Source organism: Argiope bruennichi, chromosome 4 (genome assembly GCF_947563725.1).
Source record: "Argiope bruennichi chromosome 4, qqArgBrue1.1, whole genome shotgun sequence".
Classification (NCBI taxonomy): Eukaryota; Metazoa; Arthropoda; class Arachnida; order Araneae; family Araneidae; genus Argiope; species Argiope bruennichi.
In genome coordinates this window covers 29,529,398-29,542,014 of record NC_079154.1, presented here as the reverse complement: position 1 = coordinate 29,542,014, position 12,617 = coordinate 29,529,398, and the positions used below count along the sequence as shown (strand labels likewise).

The 12,617-nt window shown below is 29.9% G+C and overlaps 1 protein-coding gene across 1 annotated transcript in view; it reads left to right on the top strand.

The window, feature by feature from the left end:
• Positions 1–12,617, top strand: part of LOC129966545 (protein shisa-9-like) — a 392,084-nt gene that overhangs the window by 217,158 nt on the left and 162,309 nt on the right. Inside the window, exon 3 of the mRNA XM_056080985.1 lies at positions 2,735–2,802. The gene's annotated coding sequence lies outside the window, so the exon portion shown is untranslated. The remainder of the gene's footprint in view (positions 1–2,734; positions 2,803–12,617) is intronic.

Below are 12,617 nucleotides of genomic sequence, written 5' to 3'. Positions count from 1 at the left end.
TCGCCAATACGAACATTCATATTCATTATAATTAGAGATATTCGCTACTTTAATAGAAATATTCGCAAGCGACCTTCATGTCTGACACCCTTGTTCAAACTAGTTCTGTTTTTAAAAAATGAAAATGTGAGGCTAAAGGTTATTAAGAATAAAGAATTTCAAATTACATGGAAGTGGGAGTTTCCGAATTTTTTTTACTCTCGTGATCAAAAATAAAATAAAACAAAGATCATATCCCGTCTTGTTTGTTAAAAATCACATCCAGTGAACTCGAACTGACCAAACAGGAGAAGAAAATAGTCTAAATGCCAGTTGTACGCATTAAAAAATTTTTCAATGCTAACATATGAGATAAAATTAGATCAAGGAGTTAAAATAATGGCAACAAATTAAAATTATTTATTCTCACATTTAACTCACACATTCACTCACTTTCAAGTGGATTAAAATTCGTGGATTAAATTACTCAGCATTAAAAGTAAAAATGTCAATATAAACCACTTTCATGTAAACAGAATCGTGCGATGTATATATAAGATTGTACAGTGAAACAAGATTAATATTTCGATACAAAAAATAGAACCTTTAAAAACTGCGCTTATATTAACTTTGAAAATATTATTAAAAACCAGAGGAAAAATATAAAAACAATGAAACATATCTCTACAATGCTTACATTTTTTTTCGAATTCGTCAAAGAGTGTGAAATTCTATAAGGTTTAAAGAATGAAACAAATATTCAATTTTCATATATAGTTTATTACGTTATAAAAATAAGTATTTAATGTAACGAATACTAATCATTCCGAAAAATCGCGCTTTAATATATTGGTTCTATATATCTCCCCGTTTTGAAATACACTTATTAATGAACACTAAAAAAAATAATTCATTAAAAGTTAAAAAGTTTCGTTCGTTAAGTAAATTCTGTAAATAAGTTTAGTGTCTTATTTTCAAAAATAAGTTGCATAAGCAATGTCAATTCTAAAATCCTTAAATGAAAGCACGCTATAAAAAAGAAACTTGTCAAATTTTAATTATATATTTTTTATTTATTTTTTACATTAACTATTTTCTTATGCTAGAAAGCTTTAAAATCTTATGTTTCAAATTATTAATAATAATACGTTTATGTATGTATTTATTCCAGGTATATATTTTCATACTTTCAATTTTATTCTCGTTATTTAAATTTCATTTTGGATACGTAATTATTATCAAAATCTCAATAGTAACGCCTCAGAACGCAAGCGAGATTTTAAAATGCTTAAAAGGGCGCGAGCAGGAAGACATCAATCATATCGTCCACTGATAACGATTCACTTTTCCTTACCTCACATTCCCTTCTCATTATCTCACAGCTTGAGATTGGGGGTAGGGAAAAACTGGAACCCGTAAAAATACGGGCAGTGACAGTTTTAAGGGAGTTTTTGTTTCCGTCTATAGACGGGTCCGCCGTTTTGAAGGGAGAAAAGATTCCGTCTTTTTCCGGGGTTGCCGCTTGGAGGGTTAAAGCGTCATTTTGAGAGTTACTATACACTGTGAAAAAATAGATTAGCTGTATCTATTAAATTGTTTAAAAAAATTTAAAAATAAAGCTTCATTTTACTTTTTCAATATATGTCCAAAATGAGGTGACAGATATATGGAAAACGAAAGCGATAGCATCATCCAGTCTATGTAATCTTATGCTGCTATGAAATGACATGCATTCTAGCTGACATCATATTACTTACTTATTACTGATATTATATAACGAATCCCAGCTGATTGTGTATTATTTCAATTATATTACTGAACCAGCTGGAGCAATCTTCTCGAACCTTTCTGACATAGTCCAATAAAGGTGTTATTCCAGAAAACGGTTTCTTTAGAATTGTTATACAATCATTAAAATGAATTTAGCATTTTACTGAATTTATCGTGTCGTCCTGGGTGACGTTTTTTGACAATTAAACTTTTCATGGGGTTAAAATTTTCCGAAAATAGAATTTGTGTTTTAGACACGTTTTTACCAACCGACTGAAGCAAAACTTTGACACAAAGCTGCATTTTAAATCACAAAATCCCATAACAAATTTGATATATTTAAATCCTTGCATTTCTGAGTTATCGCGTTTATATGATTCTGTAAGTGCAGACCGTTAGACGGTCAACCTCTTGATAGATTTAACTCAAAATTTGAGAGATGACTTAAATATGGATGTTAAAGTAGTAAACCAAATTTTATTCATCTAACTCTCTTCGTTTTATAATTATCATGTTAACTTATACTCGTGCAGCCGGACAGACTGACTTCCTGTGAATGGAATTTGCTCAAATTTTGATAGAAAGCTGCAAAATTTCTGTTAATACCTATACTAAATTTAATCTGTTTAGCTGAAAGCGGTTTTGAGTTATCTATGTTACAGACAGACAGACGGACATTTTCCAAAAATTTGTTTTTCGATCTCAGGGGGGTCTAAAACATGCAGATTCGTCAAAATCTTGAGTTCGAATATTTCGACAATTACAATACTTTCTCTATATTACTTATACAGAGGAAGTAAAAACACTATCTTCTGCTTTGAAATTATTAAATTAATCTTAATTTTAAAAAGCGTAACACTTGAAATTCGATTTACCTTTTCACCTTGTTCTTAATTTAAACTCATAAATAGTCAAATAATGTAGATTCTAATTTTGTCATTAACAAAGATGATTAACAATAAATGAGTCTTTATTTCTTTTTCAGTTACAGACAGAAACAAGACCTTCGGAATCACATTTTTCTGAAGCTGTTGTTTTGTGGGAGTCTCTTTTGTAAGTATATTTTGCCGAAATTGTTTTCTTTTTACCAAATATTCAAAAGTATTTTTGCAACCCAGCATGATAAGATTTTGTACGTTGAGTGAAACAACGATAGTCATTGATTAAAGATATTTGTGGTTAAATAATCTAAGGTTGAAGTCTTCTTTTGTGTGTCTTTTTTATGTCAGCAAACATGCCAAGTGGCCTTTATCAAAAGTCAATATGACCAAAAACAACGGTTGAAAGGTGGTTAGAGGAATTGCTCTGCTTAATACACTGGTGTGCAAAACTTAAGCAACAGGTGTATTTTTTGCCCTAACTCAAAAAGAAATCATCTGAGAGACATGAAATTCAGAAATAAGAGACAGCATTTTGTACTTAATCGATGACGAAAGCATAGTTGCGTAAAAATGAATGCAATGCATATAATATGAACTCAAAGAAAAAAAGATACTATGAGTTCAAAAACTTTATTGAACTCATAGTATCGTTACGCATGATTCTCTGTTCAAGAGGGAAAACAACAAGCAGATACTCCTTAGTATGGGATATACCCTCCCCTTACTGCAATGGTTGTTTTGCACCGTCTCTCCACACTCAGCAGCAGATTATCCAACAGTTTTTGTGGTAAGAGAGCCTATTCCTCAATCAGCTTCTGTTTCAGTTGTTGGGTGTTCCTCAGAGGATGTAATCGTACCGCAAGGCGTCTCCCCAAAGCATCCCACACATATTCTATGGGATTTAAATCAGGTGAAAACGTTGGCTAATCCATTCGAGTGATATCTTCATTTTCCAGTAACTGCTAAACATTAGCAGTCCTGTTTGGCCGTGCATTGTCATCAATAAAAACGAAGTCTTCACGACGGCCGAAGTGAAGGCTTCTGGCCACAGTAAACCTCTACACTTGCCGCCCTGTTGCTATAAACAGTTGCTGAGCAATGGTGCTTGTTTACTGATATCGGGATATTTTGCCTGTAGGACGATATATCGATCATCTACTGCAGTTGTTTTCCTAGGGAGATCACCACCAACCTTTCTAACAGTTGAACCTGTGGTTTGGAAGGCTTTCCAAGCTCGCGAAACGACACTTTTTTCGAATCCGAACTCTTCAGCTACACTGGTCACACTACGCCCTTCTTCCAGCATTCCTATCATTCTTCTATGTGTGAAGTCTTCCAGATGATTTTTTCTAGTCATATTTCACGAAGGAGATCAATTGCACTTGCAGCGAATGCCTTTGATTGTGCCTTCGTTCTTTCTTTCATTGTAGTCTTGAACTGTGCGCGCTGACCTCAAGCGTTTTGCGTACACTCACGTTGCCTATGACGTTTTGTCCCTGACATTTGCATACGTATCACCTTTTTACTGAATTGCGTATTCATTGTAGTGGTTGCAATAACACATTTTATGCAATTTCATGGCTTTCAAAATCACCTGATGCACTCACTCTCCGTAGAGATTGGACTGAATAGCACAAATGGCATTAAAAAAGCACCAAAGCAAAGTCGTGAAATATGTGGGCGATGTATCAAATACAGTTCTTTCATAAGACTGTTTTTATTGGCGAAAAAATTCCACAATGCTGCAAATAATCAAGAAAAACTATGAATATTATAAAATAAAACTAAAATGCGAGTAAAATAAAAGGCAGGAAAACAAATTAAGTTAAATACTTATTCTATCTTATATTAATTTCTTTGGAAGGCCAGATATTTTTGTTTTAAAATTAATGAAGCTCAAATTCAAAATTTAATTAATCACAATTTTTTATCTACTTCAATTATTTTCTACATATCGTCATCAATGCCAAATTGCCAAAGCCAGAATTTTTTTAAGTGGCTGCGAAATCAAATAATACTTTGAAACCACCACTAAAGGGTTGATAATGAAATTTCTTCACTTTACTGTTTGAGTTGCCATAATGACGACAAACTGAAGGTACAAATTAAAGTAGATTCCAAAAAATTTTAATTAAAAGTTAATTTTTATTGGTGAAATGCAAAAAAAATTTGGTGAGATGCAGATTAATTCGTAAACGGATTAAAATTATTTCACAAAGATTTAAAATTTTGGTTGATTAAACTTGAAATTTTGGCTGAAACACCGTGTCTTCATTTTTTTAAAACCTTAACTTGCCAAATTTAGTATTAGAGTTTCACAATTAAGAATTAACAGTTGATGAAAATATCATAAATTTTGTGACCAGTTAATTCTGTATTCTCAAGTCCAATATATAAATTACTAAATAGCTACAAAAATATGTTATAAAGTAAAATGGTACTTGTTGGTTGTAACGGCCACCAAAAACCGCCAAGAAAAAATTTCACCAATTTGGCGATTTCAATAGTCAAACTGTGTAGCATGTTATTCGCGGGTTCAAAATTTTTCATTATAAATATTAATGCAGTTGAGGATATTTTTATAATTTGACGAAATTTTTCTTGGGGATTTTTGGTCGCCAATAAAATTGAATTGTACCATAAAAATAATATTTCATGTTTGGTTTATTCTATGAAAAAATCAGACTCGACTTTAGAATAATTAACGTTCACCAAAGTTGAATTTTTTGGGGCGATTTTTTGTTTAATACGCTCCAGAAAATTTTTATCGTAACCCTAAAAGCCGTTTGTTGAAATTTTTTGTAGCCATCCAAGATGGCGGTATTTAGCAAATAATTTTTTGGGAAATGGCGAGATCTGTCGTGTTCGAAGAGATACCGAATAAAGATTTAAAATTTTATCAAACTTTGAACCTCCCCGATGAATATTATACTCAGAATAAGATGCAAATAAATATGCTGGTTCAATTATTTTAAAGAACAGAAGATGTATTTTTGACAAAACATTGATTTATTCAGAAAATTATTTTTAAATGTCATAGTGATAATAAGCCATTTTTAGATGTATTGCTAGTTAATCTTCATTAAGTATGTTCATGAGCCTTTGCCGCAGAAATCAGTTGATCAATCGTTTCTGTTTCATCTAATTTCTTTTTCTTAATAAGATCGTCAACGCATTTTTTGAACCGATCAAAATCCAAATCGTTTCTGAATTCTTTATTCGATGACAATATTTCCTCAACTTCAACAACTGTAACATCTGAATCTTCTCCGATTATAAAAGCTTCATTTAACCACTTTCTAAAACCCGCCGCTGTTAAATAGCCATCTTTTCCCACCTTTTGTATGTATATATCAAAGGCAGGTCTCAGATCTTTTGGTGGCTCTTTGGTAGCTTTGGAACCCATGAAAAATTTTTGAACTTAAATTATGGATTATTTCAAATAGCGATAATTTTAATCTAATACTATAATCATTGCTTGACAAGAACGAAGAATTTAACAATTGCAGCTACTTTACTTTTTGAAACATTTAATATGAATAAATTGCTACGGTTTTATGAGAAACTAATGAATGCAACACAATGAAAATCAAAACAAAATCCGCCACCGTTGCCATCAAGCAAGATTAAAATACGCTGTCACCAAACTAGAATATTTGTAAGGCGATAATTTACCAAATATGGTAACCCATAATTTTTTGTTCCCTTGTTGTAATCCTAGAATGAACATTTCTGTTTCTTTAAGGTGGCCAACATTTGGCGAGTTTTTAATGTTTGATATGGTTTGGCTGACATTTACAAAAGCCATTACCATATGCTTCAAATGAATCGCCACCACTTTGAGGTTTCAACGACGGTTTTAGAAACTATAGTTTTGTTATTTTTCTCTATTTGGTTAGAGGATGCAATCAGTTATGATAAAATGTATAAAACTAAAATAAATTAAATATTTTATATGGTTAGCTCTTAATAGTTCCTTTAGAATTTTCTTTTCTTTTCTTTTTTTTTTTTTTTTTTTTTTTTTTTGGCTGAATAAATGAAGTGCTTTTATGAACTCCAAACGTATTGAGAAAGATATTTAGTACACTTTAAATGTTATTAGGCAGAGAATAATCAGTTTGAAATATACCATAAAAGTTTACGTAGAAATTTTTATGTTTGCATTTTCAAAAACTAACGGTTTCATAATCAAAACGAAACAATCATCGTCAATAAATCAATTATAAAATTAATCTCGAAACTAAAAAGATATTGTGGATAACGATCGCTGGATAATCTGGAATTAGTTTTTTTATATTTTTATTAAATTTGTGATTCCAATTTATTTTTGAAGTAGCCTTTGGCAGAGTAAACAGAGTCACCATGATTGGCGATCGCCAAAAATTTCAATTAAGCATTTTATGCGGCTTGCTCTGCATATTTTTCTCTGTAAAGTATTTTGAAACTTCAAATTTTGATAGACATGCAACACTCATTATTTAAAAGCCTTACACCGTTCAGTTTACTGTATAATACATCTTCCTAATTTTTCTATCATCCCATCTGAAATTTGAACTTTAATTTAAAACGTAAATGACTAAATTGAAATTAATACAAGTACTTTCTTGTTGAAACTATTTAAAATGGATGCGCTTTAAATAATTTCATCTTTTCTTACTTGTTAATTTAAACCTTAATTGTAAATATAAAAAAATTGCAATATCTTTACTAAAAGTACGCTTTAAGCAGTAACCTGCTAATTATAGAAAAATAAGTCTTATTCAGTAGATTCATATTGAATGGGAAAAAATAAAGCATACCTATGAATTCTATAATTACTTATTTTGATAAATCCTATTTACCATGAAACCATAGTTATGCAAGCTTCTATAGCTGTTCTATGTGTGTCCCTCCGGTAGCACGTCAAATGTCTATTCTTGCCATTCCAGTTCTTGCCACACTCGTGATCCCCTGCTAACGAGTCCAGGACGTCAGTTATCCGCTGCTTCAGTTGCTGTAAATCCTGGGAATGTGGCAGTACGAAGAGTGTCTTTAATTAAGTTCCATAGGAAAAATTCTCAAAGGATTAGATCAGGGGATCTCGGCAGCCAATAAAGCAATGTTATATCATTTGAACCAGCATGACCAGCGTTACGGCAGAAATCATTCAGTTATTGACGTATTTTTGTTATACCAATCTGGTAGAGTACCATCTTGGTGCAGAATAGAACCGGCAACCGCTTCCTCTAACTGAGGGAACAATTATTTTGACAACATTTCATGGTAAGTAAACCAGTTAATCAATTTGTCTACGAAAAAGTGCTAAAAAACACAAACTGTTGGTTTTGGCGCGAAAAACGTCCACCTTTCGAGAATAATGCTGATGTTCCATTATTTTATGTGGATTTTTCGTTAATTACATGGCGTGTGTGACTCTCCCGCCCATGCACACATCGTCATTTCTATAAATAAAAATAAAATTTAATAATAGTATAAAGACAGACAAACGAAGTCTAAAACCTAAACATATTGTAATATTTCGAATTAGAGTAAAGATTTCCAAACTGTAAATCCCCGTTTAGTTTTCTTTCGATCCCTACAATAACTTGAATATATGAGTGTCATTCAAAAACTATTTCAATTAAGCAAATAAAAAAGCAAGTAATAATTAGAAAATTTTATTGCATAATTAACCACCTTTGGCGACCAGCCGGTTCGGCAGTTATAATGATTGCTAAAATTTTCAATTAAATATTTTTTTTTTAATTTGGTCCCTTAATAAATGTTACTGAAAAATATTTTTAAGCTTCAGATTTTGATAGTTATAAAATTCAGTCATACTATTATGTAAGCCTAAACAGTTATGTTCATTGTACTACTTATCTCTCTCTTTAATTTTTTGTCAGCACCCATAAAATTTCAACTATAAATTAGAGTGGAAATTTTAAATTGTGATTAATTTAAAAACCATTTTTTACTGAAACCAACCATGTTTTTTTAATATGAAAATTGAAAGCAGAGTAGTTCAGCACTGAAACTGCATGTGCACTGCAGAACAATTCTCGTAATTTATATAATATCTTAAAGAATTACTCAACAGAAATTTCTCTGGTTCATCGTGAAATTCAATTTTTAGTTTTACTTTCAAAATATTTTATTTTATTTCAGTCAATAAATGTACTTAAGAAAAAATTATGAATTTTAAAATTTGCACGGTCTTTTTGTCCTAAGAAATTATATTCTGCAAAACACTTTTGACACTTCAACTTTTAAATAAATAAATAAACGTTTCTATCTTCTGCGATGAAATCTTATTGATTTATGAAGATTTTATATATCAATTTTAGAACAATCAACATTTTTATAATCATAAGTTAATCACTGTCGAGAAATCCTGGCCGGAGATTGGATATCATCTTTGAGACAATCGATAAAGTGGTCTAAAATCGCAAATTTTTATATAAAAATGATATTTAAATTTCATAAATTAGTCGGTTTTAGTGATTGATTTAGTTTATTGGCAGCTCTTTTTATTTAAAATATTGGTGTCTCAAGAATATTTTGTTAAATAAGAAGACATACGAAAAAATTTTAAATTCGTAATTCATCGTAATAATTCAGCATTTATTGATTCAAATTACATAAAATATAATTATTTTGTTCATTTAGACCATTTTGTTAACAGATGAATGCCTCAAATTAGCTGATGGGAGCTGATTAGGGTGATTGTTCTATATATATATTAAACCATGTTTGCTTTAAATTAAGCTGTTTTATTAAATTAATAATATGGTATTGTGAAAGATCACAGAAAACGATTTCTTGGATTTATTTTTTTGAAAATGTCATAGTTCATATTTATTTCATTTCATACAGACACGTGCCGAAAATTACACTTTTATATATTTAATTTACAATAATAGTTGATTTTTTTTTAATTTGAACTTTTGTTAATGTGATGGCAACACGTTGATAAAAGCCACTGACGTGATCGTGCAGATTAAATTTTATTTTTATTTTGTGCGAAATATATTGTTGAAAATTATGGTTAAAATATTTATTTAAAAATTCATTAAAATTCGAAACATAGTTTATATTTTAAAGCAGGGGTATTATTAAAAAGATAATTTTTGCATGTCAATTCGATGCAAAAATCAATTTTGTGCTGTAATATCTTCGAAACGTATAGCGGAAAAACGCCGCAATTTCGCTTAAATATTAATTAATTAAAATTCTAATTAAAAATTCAAAAAAAAAATCCCTCCGAGGTCACCCGATATCCAAGGTATACAAGTGCCAAATTTATTAGCAGTAGATAGAACGGTCTGGCCTGTATAGCGCCAACACACACACATTGAGCTTTATTGTAAGAATAGAACATGAAATATAATGCTTCGGCTACTTTTCAATATAGTTGCCGCTATTGTTAAAGCATTTTATCATAGAGTGGGGCAATATTTTATGTACCCTGTATGAAGAAAAATTCCGCCTACGGTGATGAAGAAGTGAACAAAATTTATAGGAAAATGCATTGAAAGTATTTTAATAGCGTATTTTTAGTTGTCTTGAAATATCTCTTCGACTTCTGTAGACAAATCATCATCAAACGGAAACGGCAATTCCAATCCGTTCCTCATTGCGAACACTTTCATGTCTTTCATTAAAATTCCCACATTCATTTTTCACATTCGAAATATTCATAGTTTTGTTCTTGAACTTCACGTTTATCTGTGAATCTCAATTGATTCGGTGTTCCTAGTGTTAAGATGGGAGATTGCAACACGTAACTCTCGCATGCAGTTGAATATTCAATTTTTAATTCTTGCAGATTTTAATTAAAATTTTTAAAAATAATTTTAATTATTTTTTAATTAAAAGTTAATTATTTTAATTTTTTAATTATGTTTTTTAATCAAAATTTAATTATTTTAATTTTTTAATTATGTTTTTAATAAAAATTTAATTATTTTAATTTTTTAATTATGTTTTTAATTAAAATTTAACTATTTTAATTTTTTAATTATGTTTTTTAATTAAAATTTAATTATTTTAATTTTTTTAATTACAATTTTAAAATTTTTAATTCTTTTCTTAACATGCAGTTGACGCAATACTCAGCGATCTATAAATAACTTCTCTTGTTTGCCACTGAGTTAAGGTAGACAAACAAACGCAGCACTTCCATGATAAAAATTGATAATGGAATATAGTTTCTGGACACCCCTTGTATATGTATCTTTCCATGATTTGCAAATATATGATGTTTAGTTAAAATCTTCAGCTAGCTACGTAGTTGAAGAAATTTTTTTAAATATATTTAATTATAAAAGTTTTATTTCTTCTGAAAAATTACTTTTTGTTCCATAAAACCACGCTCCGAAGGAATGTAAAGCTGTTTGTGTCCATAAAATATTAATACTACGGGGATGAAATGGGTAGACTGGTTCGGTTTCTAAAAAGTCGGTCGTAATCTTTAGGAGTTTGAGAATCTTAGAACTAGAAGCTCGAATCGCCTTTAAATATATGTTTGTTTGTTTTTAGAATCAACGGTTAACGGACATCGGACTCCTGAAATTCTACTCATTCTTATCATAAATAAATTAATTTTATATTTGTGTTTTTAATAATTATCTGATTTAGAAATGAAATTAGAAACATTTACTTAATTAACTGTTAGATATAATTTTAATTTTCAGGCTTTTTCTATTTCTGAATTATCGAGTTTATCTACATATGATTGTACAGACAGACAGAAAATCAAACGTGGCTGGATTTTGTCTAAAATTTTATATTTATCTCTAGTCTTAATGGAAAAACTATACATCAAATTTTGTCAAATCATGTGATTATTTATACAGACAGAGAATCAACGGTAGCTGAATTTTGTATAATATTTAATATTTATCTATAGTCTTAACGTAAAAACTGTATATTAAATTTTGTCAAACCTTTCGCATACAATGAGAAGTCTAACTCGCGCATCGAATGATTGAATTTTTAATTTAACCCTTTCTAGGGCAGTGGGAAGTATGCTTCCCACCAAATTTATCAATCTTTGTATGAAATTATGTAGGTTGGCATAAGTTCTGACACATTTTTTTAGTAAGTCAGAAACTTAGAGGCTTTATTTCTTTATCTCAGACAAAATGATGTCTTGATTTGTTACTTCATTATTAATTAACCAAATTAATTAATTAATCAAATTAAATTTATCTAATTAGCTAAATGAATCCCTTTTCTTATTCTAATTTCAAGCCTAAAAATATTTTAACATAATATGACTAGAAAAAAATGGCCCTTTAAAGGATTAAATTCTGCAAGTGAAAGTATTAAAAGATTTGAAATGCTAAAGCCACTTAAAAACATATCTTATGTCTTTGTGTTTTTATAGGAATTAAAGTGCTAATAAATGTTCCAAAAAGCATGTGTCATCTAATTAGGAAGTTACCCAAAATCGCAAGTCAAGATATTAATATAACTATTATCGTTTTTCAATTATCATGTATATGTACACACAGATCAGCAAACTACTACAGCTCCATTAGGCTTCGTTCAAATTTGAAAGCAGTTTTCAAATTCGATGTAAAATTTTATCCGTATATTTTTGCATGATTTTGATTCATCGTGATTATAGACAAACATACTGAGAAACAAGTTTTCAAAAATATATTTTTCTAACTCAGTGGGTCTTAAATTCTTCTTTGGTGATTCCTTCAAAATCTCGATTTCGAGTTTTTGTTTCAATGACAACACTTTCTCTAGGATATTGACATACCAGAAAGTAAAAAAATAGTTTTACATTTTTTCTCCCAATTTGTTTGTATCAGAAATTGTTTTGCTATGTCATAGCTTGTTTTCTTTGAAGCAAAATCTTTTAAAGAGCAGTGATTTTTTTTCCATCGCAACACTTTTTTTTTATTTCACTATGTTACTGTCATGCTCTGTCTGTTGTGAAAACGGATAAAAATTTCTTTCTTATTTCTCGTAGAAGATATTCTACAAAAACAA